This window comes from Periplaneta americana, chromosome 1, assembly GCF_040183065.1.
Source record: "Periplaneta americana isolate PAMFEO1 chromosome 1, P.americana_PAMFEO1_priV1, whole genome shotgun sequence".
Lineage (NCBI taxonomy): Eukaryota > Metazoa > Arthropoda > Insecta > Blattodea > Blattidae > Periplaneta > Periplaneta americana.
The window spans coordinates 72784114-72794715 of record NC_091117.1 but is presented as its reverse complement, the minus strand read 5'-3'; the positions used below and the strand labels follow the sequence as shown (position 1 = coordinate 72794715).

At 35.4% G+C, this 10602-nt stretch overlaps 1 long non-coding RNA gene across 1 annotated transcript; it reads left to right on the top strand.

Moving 5' to 3' along the window:
* Positions 1-6626: 6626 nt before the first annotated feature.
* On the top strand, positions 6627-8260 carry LOC138696675 (uncharacterized). The gene is made up of 2 exons (XR_011331440.1): positions 6627-6828; positions 7439-8260. It is a non-coding gene; the product is annotated as an uncharacterized lncRNA (long non-coding RNA).
* Positions 8261-10602: the final 2342 nt, after the last annotated feature.

Here is a 10602-nt window from a genome sequence, read left to right as displayed (position 1 = left end):
TTAAAATTGGATCACAGTTCTGTCATCTATCAGCACTATGCGGAACCCGAATCACGCAAGTGAAGTTGGCGCGCGCCAGCACACATACACGTACGTACGCACACACGCACACACACAGAGTTCTGATTCATGCTTTAATGTTAAAAATCTGGTATTACACTACTCCGTCGATTTAATAGAAAGTCAATGTTCACTTACTTAGATAGGCCTATAACACGCAGAGAAAGTCCTCTGAAATCGGCAAGCATCATATTCTGGTAGAGCAATGGCATTCAATCTATGGTGTTGTCTCAAGGGGTACGTATTCCACTGATTACATATGTAAAAATGCTGATATTTATTTTATTACTATATTTGTTGATAATTGCATTTTAGTTTCTTTTGCAATATCAACTCTTGTTTCATCTTGCACGAACACCATTTTACGTAGCCTAAATCATTACTATTATTATTGCATAAGTAACTACTGAACAATAATAATAATAATAATAATAATAATAATAATAATAATAATAATAATAATAATAATAATAATAATAATAATAATGTGTCTCAGTGAAACGTACAGCAGAGTTCGTATAGGTTAATTTCTGTGTGATGGTTTTCCAATTCACTGCGAGCTAAAGCAAGGCAATGCACTATCACCTTTACTTTTTAACTTCGATCTAGAATATGCCAAAACGAAAGTTCAGAATAACAGACAGGGTTTGGAATTGAACAGATTACATCAGCTTCTTGTCTATGCGGAAGACGTGAATATGTTTGGAGATAATCCACAAACGATTAGGGAAAACACGGAAATTTTACTTGAAGCAAGTAAAACGATAGGTTTTGAAGTAAATCCCGAAAAGAAAAAAGCATAGGATTATGTATCGTGACCGGAATATTGTACGAAATGGAAACATACAAATTTGAAATTTGTCCTTCGAAGAGGTGGAAAAATGCAAATATCTTGGAACAACGGTATCAAATGAAGAGTCCACTGCAAGAATGATGGATGTCATTTGGAGCACATTTTGCAGGAGACGCAATTGAAAGTTTGAAATGCTTAGCGCTCAAAGCTTAACTGAGATTTTCCGATCATTACTGGACAATTACTATCAGTGTTAATGCCATATAACTCTTTATGTACATTCTATATGTCTCAAGCTATGCACTGACAGTCTTGGTTCATTTCCGACAAGAAAGTGACATCCATCATTTTTGCAGTGGACTCTTCAAATGTAAATGACACTCGGGAGGAAATTAAACGCAGAATAAATATGGGAAATGCCTGTTATTAGTCGGTTGAGAAGCTTTCGTCATCTAGTCTGCTGTTAAAAAATCTGAAAGTTAGAATTTATAAAACAGTTATATTACCGATTGTTCTGTACGGTTGTGAATCTTTGACTCTCACTTTGAGAGAGGAACAGATATTAGGGGTGTTTGAGAATAAGGTGCTTAGGAAAATTTTTGGGGCTAAGAGGGATGAAGTTACATGAGAATGGAGAAAGTTACACAACGCAGAACTGCACGCATTGTATTCTTCACCTGACATAATTAGGAACATTAAATCCAGACGTATGCGATGGGCAGGGCATGTAGTACATATGGACGAATGCAGAAATGAATATAGAGTGCTAGTTGGGAGGCCGGAGGGAAAAAAACCTTCGGGGACGACGAGAGTAGATGGGAGAATAATATTAAAATGGATTTGAGGGAGGTGGGATATGATAACAGAGATTGTATTAATCTTGTTCAGGACAGGAACCGATGGCGGGCTTATGTAATGGCGGCAATGAACCTCCGGGTTCCTTAAAAGCCATAAGTAATAATAATATAGTAATAATTTATTTTAGTACAACATCAATCATAGTCGTTTGTTAATTCCTATATAATTGCAATGCAGTTTGAGGAAACCAATATATTTTGAGTGTACGCTAGCAAAAAATACATTGAATACCATTGAAGTAGAAGAACAAAGTGAAGGAATATTATGGACATTAAAAAAATCGATCATACGGGAATAAGTATTTAAGAGTTGTTAATTCATTATAAAACGTGAATCTTATTAATACAAGTTAATTTCATTTCCTAGAAAAAATATATATAATAATACGTTAATGAATATATAAATAAATTAATGAATATATATATATATATATGTAAATGAACTAATAAATAAATAAATAAATAAATAAATAAATAAATAAGGAAATATATAAATAAGGAAATAAGTAAACAAATAAAGGCGTGAGTGAGTGAGTGAGTGAGTGAGTGAGTGAGTGAGTGAGTGAGTGAGTGAGTGAGTGAGTGAGTGAGTGAGTGAGTGAGTGAGTGAGTGAGTGAGTGAGTGGAGTTATGAAGGAAGGAAAGACGGAATTAATTAATGTACTGTTTTCTGCCTTTTCTTTAGACTCAATCGCATTTTACTAAATGGACGGAGCAGTGATATTTATTAGTGGAAAAAACCTAGAGTTTGCTACTGTTATGGATAAATATCTTCACTCCGACATATTCCAATAATTATTTCTTAGGAATTACGATGTTGATCCGTACTCGGACGTGGTTACAAAACGGTCCTGCCTGATATCCTCCCTGGACAATGGCGTGTGTAACATACAGGGCTGTTCCCGATCTCTGATAACGAATTTCAATGACATCATGTGCGTCAGGAGTCGCACGACAGTTGAACTGTGGCGCGAGATGACAGACCAGTAGTGAGTGATCTCATAGGGTGCACGGCGACTCACAGCAGAAATTCCCAAGAAAATCGAGCCTTTTTGGGAGGGCTACATTATGACCCTTTCCAATGCCAAGAACAGTTAAGTGAAAATAAAAGAAGCCTGCAATAAATGAGATCTCATTATTTCCAAGAAAGTCATTTACTGTGTACTTAATAATTGATAAAGCACGAATGGAATTACTTTGTATCATCTCGTGGGGTGCGGCGATTTGTGACGGGGGGTGGGGTGGATTTGCTTGCTTTTGCCACTCTGGAATTAATCCCATCCGAGCTTTGCCAGTCTTATTAGGTACACCTAAACTGCCTTCTTGGAAATAACGAAACCACGCGTTTTGCAGGCTCCTGTGATTTTCACGTAACTGTACTTGGCATCGGAGAGAGTTGTTATGTACCCCTCCCATAAAGGCTCGATTTTCTTGGGCATTGCTACTGTGATACACCGTGCACTCTACTGGTCTGTCACTTCTCCCCGCAATTCAGCTGTCGTTGTGATTCCTGACGCACATGTCGTCATTCAAATTCGTTATCAGAGATAGGAAACAACCCTCTGTAGTTTGGCGTCCTAGCATTGCATGCTGAATATTTCTGTTATTTTGCATTTCTCAGTTCTATTTGTAGCCTAATAGCGTCGTAACACTGCATTTTTCAGTTGTTAATATCTCATTCTAATATCATAAATGAAATCTTACTCACGCATTCCTTACATTTTAATCTTATGTCGTGTTAGATAGTTAGCTTGTTTATCATACAGAGCTTCTAGAATGTAATCTAGATTCTCTTCCTTTCTAACGAATGAAAGTCAGTCTTCTTTCAAAATTCAAGAATAAGTAATTATCACTATTGTTCTGATTAGCTATTAGAGATATCGCTTTGTATCAATGACAACTCTCTGGTCGGCCTGGTTAGCGTAGTCGGTAAAGCGCTGGCTTTCTGTACTCGAGGTTGCGGGTTCGATCCTGGTGCAGGTCGATGGCATTTAAGTGTGCTTAAATGCGACAGGCTTATGTCAGTAGATTTACTGGCATGTAAAAAAAAACTCCTACGAGACAAAATTCCCGTACACCGGCGACGCTGATATAACCTCGGCAGTTGCGAGCGTCGTTAAATAAACCATAATTTAAATTTTTATCAATAACAACTCTGCTATCGGTTTCCATTTTGGTATTGTTATCTGACTCAAGGAAATATATATGAAGTCTAGAAAGTTGTAATGCCATTAAAGTTCAGACTTTATGTCAGTAGAGTTTACCCATATTTTAGAGGTTTATAGCTCTTAGTTTTATTACCTTTCCATCAAACTAAACTTTTGCACTAATATTTTAAACGCCGTTCATTTTTTTTCCTCTGTAGTTCTTTTTAATATTTTATGTTTTCATTGCCGCAATAAACTAAAGAGCCTTAACTTTTCTACTCTTCTCTGTGTTTCACGGAATTTAAATGAAACGAACTTGAGATGTATCTCAGAACTGTTAAAATGTTGGCAAGTGAGTTGTTTACATCCGCGGACTTCAAGTAACTCGTTCCTCACGTGTGTAGGCTACATAATTTATGTTCCCATAAGGACAGACATTTTAAACGCCTCAATTTAAACAACCACGTATTTAGGCTTCTACAGACAGAGAAAGATTCACACCCTATGGACACAAATGTAGCATAATTAAAGTCTAGTCTCAAGAGTTCCGGAATAAATGAACGAAGATACAGGGGCAATAATCTCGAAATTTCTTGAAATATATTGTTATAATATATTTAATCTGAACTGTTAGTAGCATCATAATTTTCTAATTTTCTGCGGACCTCTGGAAAAAGAACTAAGGAAGAGATTAGTGAAGTGCTTTGTATGGACTGCGGCATTGTATGGGGCAGAAACATGGACATTACGACGAAGTGAAGAGAAGCGAATAGAAGCATTTGAAATGTGGATATGGAGAAGAATGGAGTGTGTGAAATGGACAGAGAGAGTAAGAAATGAACCTGTGTTGGGAGGAGTGGGTAAAAAAGAATGATACTGAAACTGATCAGAAAGAGAAAAAGGAATTGGTTGGGTCACAGGTTGAGAAGAAACTGTCTACTGAAGGATGATACTGGAAGGAATGGTGAATGGGAGAAGAGTTCGGGGTAGAAGAAGATATTAGATCACAGACGACATTAAGGTATATGAATAAAATGAGGAAACGAAAAGGAAGGCAAAACAGGAAAGATTGGAGAAAGCTGGGTTTGCAGCGAAAGACCTGCCCTTGGGCAGAACACTAAAGAATGACATGAGGAAAAAAATAATAGTAATAATAATAATAATAGTAATAATAATAATAATAATAATAATAATAATAATAATAATAATAATAATAATAATAATAATAATAATTTATTTTAGCTGGCAGAGTTAAGGTCGTTAGGCCTTCTCTTCCATTCAGCCAGCAAAAAGTATACATACATATGAATGATGAAATTATACGGAAAGTAGCTTTGAATATCAAAGGAATTAAAAGTAAATGCTTGTTTTTTTCTCTTGCAAAATCTTAAAAAAACACACAGTCGACCCTAAATAACCTCGTAGTTGATACAGCGTCATTAAATAACCAAGTAAAAAAAAAGAACAACATACATTTAATTATACGCACAATGGTGGAAACTAGACCTTTCTAGAATGAATGGTCTCCAAGTAATATACCTCTAAATTTGGATACTGGTGATGCGTGTGACGTCACACTGCCTCGCCACACCGTAGCGAATTAATTTTTGCTTTAGTCAACCACGTTACATTCATTATTTATTCATGTTCAAATGATGAAGAATACCGTTCTTATTTCCATAACAGTGCATTATCGAGCTGCGAGCTTACACAGGACAAGCCACGGGTGCGGCAATGTGACGTCACTAGCAGTGGTTAAAAAAATTCCTTCGCTCGTATTTTGAGAACCATTTGATGTGTTGAGTTGCGGTTTACAGTGCTGTCATCAGCTCCCTATTGTTTACAACATATGAAAGAATATATATTTGTTTTTTTTTCAGTGCCCTTTTAAAATGTGTATCACTTTCCTTATACACATTCACTTGTAGTAGGCCTATAATGTGGGATAAAAGATAAGGTGAATTGGATAATGTTGGAAGAAAAAGAATTTAGAATTGACGGCACAGTGTTACCCCGAAAGAAACCCCATCCTTCTTTCTTATCCACAAAATTTATCACTTCAATAAAAGTCGAGGATTGAAGCCGATATTGGGGATTGTTAGATCTGCAACCTTCTAATGAGGTACTGAAAACTTCAACAACTTCTCTGTCCACAAAATATTCTTTGTTAGTTTCTGATTTTCCCGTGTTGATACCAGAAGTTGAAGCCTACCGACTGTGTGTACAGTAGTGGCAAAAAAAAAAAAAAAAAAAAAAAAAACCGGACCGACTCTTGTATAGGTCTCGCAAGTACGGATTACCGATGGAAGGAATGCGAATCAAACACTGCGATAAGGAAGAGCGGGCGACAGGAAAGGTCACGAGATAACTTGAATGACATTCAAGAGTACAGTCGGAAGAGAAATGACATCGATAGAATCAATCTTGCGTTGTAATAGTTACATTACGATTTTAGTTTGTTCCATTGCATGTGAATACGTGTCTTGTATCGCACGGTATTATTATTTCATTCGTAAACATATGTTGCGCGTTTAATTAGCATCGAATTTTTCTCTTGCTACGTTCTTTATTTCCACAGCGATGTCCTCATTTGTTCATCTTCTTGGAAGAGACAGTACTTCCATCGGCTCGCACCTCTCCCCTCTCGGCGTGCCTACATACCGTTGCTTACGTGATTACACAAGCTGGCGCATAGCACGATGAGAGTAGGTCTCTGTGAGTCATGACAATTTCTGCCGCTAGGTCCGCCTCTCTGCCCTATGAAATGATGAATATTACCATTACAAAGCATTGTGCATCGTGAAAATAGTTCGATTAATTGTGCATTACTCATTGAGTACGAATATTACAAATATGCCAAGCATATTACAGTGTTATTTGAAGTTTGTTCAGCTAAGTTATATTCGAAAATTGTCTGTGTTTTGCTATGTGAAGAACTCTGTACCAACAGGTCGTATATTTATAGGTTAAGGTAAATGTCAAAGTTCTCTCATTTAACAAGCAATGCTATGTTAAAAGTGGCGAATTGCATTTTCCGACTCTCGAATGATGTGACCCGAAATGTAAAATAATTTCATGCATTGTTTCACTTACCAAGCATTACTGATATAGGCCTAATGAAAATGTGAACGACGTGATGTAAACATTGAAGATAATGTTGTTACTGTTTTCCCTTTCTCTTTTAGAAAATACCGACAAAAGTAATGAATTATTTTCATGCTGTACTTATTAGGTAATTAATGTGTATTTGTCTGTATTTTAGACCTGTGTATTGTTACGTAATTATCAGTGAATTAGGTTAGAGAACTTAACAAGGTTAGTATGAGATTAGGTAATGCACCTCAAACTGGTAACTAATGGCTGCTGCGAAATAGGCTGAGGTGGTTATCGTGTGATTCAAATTATATCTAGAATATCTAGTTTTATTATATACGGATACGTAAAGTTTTTTTTTTTGTTTTTTTGTTTTTTTTTTTTTTGTTTTAGCATGTGTTTGTAATTTTGTGAGGTTATGTCTAGCCTAATTTCTTTTTATTCTCGTATCATTACCAATACATTAATTTATTGTATATTCATTTCAGGTGTTACGGAGGTGTTACATCTATGGTGGCAACTCTACTTATGTTAGGATATGAAGTAACAGTATATATTCAACTTCATCATTTACTAAAAATTAAAGAAAACTGTATGTCTTCGACTCATTCCATCGTCATTTCTTCTTATGTATGTGAACCACGTTCATTCTAAAAGTGCTACATTAAATGAACACTATAGGCAACGTGATGGAACAATTTACAAGTTACTGTTAAAGTGCTCAACATTTTCAAGTGGTGCTATACCCATTGTTTCAAAATGTACATACATATTTTTACATTTCTATAAGAGGTGTCATAAATTATTTCAGCATATTTGTAAATTCTTCAAAATTAATTCTTCTAATTAAGACCATAAAGTAATGAAATAATATAGCCTAGGCCTATATGTGATTTTATACTACCGGTATTGATGTTGATCTTGGTAAATTAATCCAATTTCACAGTGTTGTCTTTTGTATTGTGGTTCATAACAATTATAACAGTATGTACGTGGAAATGTTTTTAAAATAATAAATTCTAGCTCATGATTTTAAGTGGTCGTTTCACTGGGAGGTTATATTGGAAAGAAGATCACAAATGGATAATTTACTGCAAGATACAAGAACTGAATATAAGTGAGTGTTCCGTTGAAAGTGAAAGTGAAAATTTCGTTTTACAAGAGCTAAGTAGGCGTAATATTTATTTTAGAAATTATTTGAAAGCTACAGAATATGAAGAATAGACCTGTAACCATAGAAATCAACTGCGAATGGTGAGTGGCCAGGTTTCATTAATAATTGAAAGGAAGTAAAAATTATTTTCTTCTTATCATCCTGTTTTCAATATTTAAATTTAAGCACCTTTCTCTTCCTTGTTATTTCGTGAGAGATTACTTCATACTATCACGTAAGCTAAATTTTTTCTGTACAGATAATAAAAATTACATACATAAGTAGGCTACTTGAATACTGACGATACAAACTTCATATACATACCTCATCAGGTATATTCAAGAAGACATCTAATGTACTGTAACCAGTACATGATTAAAATACTGATCAGATGTCCAACAGTTTCTTACTGCACTCTTCACTTCAAAAGTTTGGCACATAGGTAATGAAAATCTTGATCAGGAAATCATTCATAAAAAGTTAAATGTACACGTTTAAAACTTTCCTATAACATAGGGCATCCTCATTGTTACTTTTAAATTTTAGGAATGTACGCTTATAACTGTATCACAATCTGAAATAATCATAATATTTATAACACGAGGGTCCTTGTAGATAGTCAGTTCCAGTGTTCTATATGTAATTAAGAAATGTCCCAGTTTATTGCACTTTCAGCACTTTTCTATTTAGGGGCTTTTGATTAAGTTTCCTAATCACTTCGTATTTACTGGAAATATCTTTGGAAAAATTGTCCAGTAGTGGCTTCACAAGTTTTCCCAAAAGAAAGAGGGACATTTCCTCATCTTTACATGTGTCGCACTTCAGTTCTTGCGAAAATCTTGGCTTCAGAAAAGAATACTACAGCGTTTACTATTACTATGCTCAATAGATTAATCAGTAGGCCTATAGAAATGTTTTCACCACTGCAAGAAAAAATCGCGTAATAATTATACTTCTCAATTATTGTGACGTTCGTATTTTTTTAAAAGAGAGGGAAAAGTTACGCTTTCTTGCAAATGCTTAATTATGAATTCAAGGAAATTAAAGATAATGCAGTACCTTAATTGGTTGCAATGTCTTATTTAATAACAATATTAATAATATTAGGTGAAAAGGGTAGGCTATAGTGCGTATATGTAAGATGTCAAGTTAATTTATTTCCGGAAATGTTTGGTGTATGAACTGAAGTACAGAGCAGACAGTCCCTCAGTTTATATGTAATATGTTTTAATATCAAGAATGACAGCCTTTTATTGTAATATAATTGAGGAGTAGAAGTTTGCAAATTACGTCTATTGTCCATAAAATATTGTACGAAGCATTTAATAAGCAATGGTGAGTCCTTTAAATGTCCCAAATGTCAATGTCTTTTAAGTGTTCTGCTATGAATATATAGGGCAGAACAGCGCTCCGAGCGGCGGAATTGGCATTACGAGGGAACCACTTCAGACTCGTTTTTCAAGCTCTATGCGCCAGCTTGTGTAATCTCGTAAGCAACGCTACATACACACGTCAAAACAGACAGCAACGCCATCATTGCTTTTCGGTAATCGTTTCTTGCGCGAGCTATAGCTGATTTCAGAGCCTTGTTCACTCCAGAGCACAATAGACTGGTAACTAAGACTTTCGTGGTTCGAATCCTGCCTGGGAAGGAAACTTTTTTTGTTCCTTATTCAAATTTATTCCCAATACTTTTCGATTGTAGCGATATTTTACTATTTAATTAACTTATTATTCCGAGAACATGAATTTTACCAGCAATCGAAAAGTATTGGGAATAAATTTGAATAAGGAACCAAAAAACGTTTCCTTCCCAGGCAAGATTCGAACCACGAAAGTCTTAGTTACCAGTCTATCGTGCTCTGTAGTGAACAAGGCTCTGAAATCAGCTACAAGGGTCGGTCCGGTTTTTTTTGCCACTACTGTACATAATAAATAAAGGCAAACGAAAGTTATTCTGCGAAATGCATTTAGATTCCCTTATTTCAATGTCCATAACAGTTGTTTCTAAATATTCATAAGTTGGTAGAAGCTTCTCACTCTTTGTTGACCTCTGGTATAGTTATACGCCGAAATGGTGTGACTGAAGTCCTCTAGTTTCCCCACAAAATGCTAGACCATTAATATTCTTCTGTCACGTAGGTTTTTTATTTCTGTCCAGGCTAACGCACAGTGTTGCTATATTCTGACGATATCTTCTTTTTATACTTTTTTTTAGTTATTACGCATCCCAGGAGTTGGGTTATTCTAGACATGGCTTTTGAAGAGTGTTCTTTTTTATCCTTTATCTTTTTTAGTTTAACCCTCATGCCAGAGGGTTTCAAAACTGCTTCCTTCAATGGGCTCTGAATGTATGAAACCTCATTATCTCCTTTGCTTTATACACACAACACGTTTTAACATGTGTCTGCATTAGCGACGTGACATTTCATAGTTAGTTTATGCTCAGATGCTATGTATTCAGGTGTGATCGTTAAAAATTGTCTGAGGATGGTTACA